Source organism: Crocuta crocuta, unplaced genomic scaffold (assembly GCF_008692635.1).
Source record: "Crocuta crocuta isolate KB4526 unplaced genomic scaffold, BGI_CrCroc_1.0 scaffold322, whole genome shotgun sequence".
NCBI lineage: Eukaryota > Metazoa > Chordata > Mammalia > Carnivora > Hyaenidae > Crocuta > Crocuta crocuta.
In genome coordinates this window covers 3,261,399-3,262,768 of record NW_027532592.1, presented here as the reverse complement: position 1 = coordinate 3,262,768, position 1,370 = coordinate 3,261,399, and the positions used below count along the sequence as shown (strand labels likewise).

The window sequence follows — 1,370 nt, the reverse complement described above, 5'->3', positions numbered from 1 at the left end:
GACCAGGGCGCAGGGGCGCGGGGGCCGGGGGCCACAGGGGCGCAGGGCCAGGGGCCGCAGGGCCAGGGGCCAGCTGAGGTCACTGAGCACGGGGCCGCTGACATCGGGGGAAACGCAGGAGAACCCGCCAGGGGGGTTGGGAACAACACGCCTCCAGTGGGAGAATGGGGATGGGGGCGTCCCCGAGCCTTCACAGAGGAAGGCGAGGCTGACGGTTCTCAAAGATGAGGCCGAGCATAGAACTGGATCCGGCCATCTGGAAGCCACCATCCACCCAGATGGCAGCTGGCGGAGCTGAGTCCACCTGGGGCCGCCAGCCCACAAGCCCTCAGTCTGACCAGCAAGAACCACATGGAATAATTCAGTCTAATCTTCCCGGGAAACACAGCCACCCTTCCTACCAACCCTGGTTTGGACGAGTCACTGCCCAGGCTTAGGACCTGTATTAGAGCCCAAAGGGTTGCACAGTCAGGGCTTGGGCTGCGCTAAGGAGCTGGGTAACCCAGGGCAAGCTACTCAACATCTCTGAGCCTCAGTCTCCCCATCTGTAAAATGGAGAAATAACAGTGTCTACCCTACAGCTTGCTGTAAAGGTGAAATGAGAAAAAGAGGAAAGCAGGGCGCCTGAGTGGCTCAGTCAATTAAGCACCCGACTTCAGCTCAGGTCATGATCTCACGGTTCGTGGGTTCGAGACCCACATTGGGCTCTGTGCTGACATCTCAGAGCCTGGAGCCTGCTTCAGATTCTGTGTCTCCCTCTCTTCCCTCTCTGACCCTCCTCTGCTCATGCTGTCTCTCTCTCAGAAATAAATAAAAACATTAAAAAAAAAAAAGAAGCATTTGGCACAACAAGGACCACTCAGTAGGAAAACACGGGACGCACCCCAGAGACAAGTTTAATCCTGTTCTTCTGGGGTAAACAGTGCCCGGGCCCAGCCGCACAGCGCACGGTCGTTCCCACCCCTCGGCCAGCACCGCTGAGACTCACAGGCTCCTTCTCTCCTCGCAGCCCCATTCTCAGTAAGTTTCCAAGAATGAACAAAACTACCACTGGGGCGCCTGGGTGGCTTAGTCGGTTAAGCGTCCGACTTTCGCTTAGGTCATGATCTCGCNTCCCCTGCTCACGCTGTCTCTCTCTCTCCTAGAAATAAATAAAACATTAAAAAAAAAAAATTTAAAAAAAAATAAAAAATAAAAAAATAAAAAAATAAAAAAAAACTACCACTAATTAAGTTTCAGACGAAAAGATTAACCTCACTGCTGCATGTGTGGCACAAAGCAGGTCAGCTCCCACGGAGCGGCCTCACCCCTGCCAGGTGCCGCGAAAACCCCGAGCCCGATGGCCTCAGGAGGAGACTGTCTGAGCACAT

The 1,370-nt window shown here is 54.3% G+C and overlaps 1 protein-coding gene across 1 annotated transcript in view; it reads right to left on the bottom strand.

Annotated features, from left to right (window-relative positions):
* TMEM63A (transmembrane protein 63A) overlaps window positions 1-1,370 on the bottom strand; it is a 25,164-nt gene that overhangs the window by 5,093 nt on the left and 18,701 nt on the right. The gene's annotated exons all lie outside the window — the stretch shown is intronic.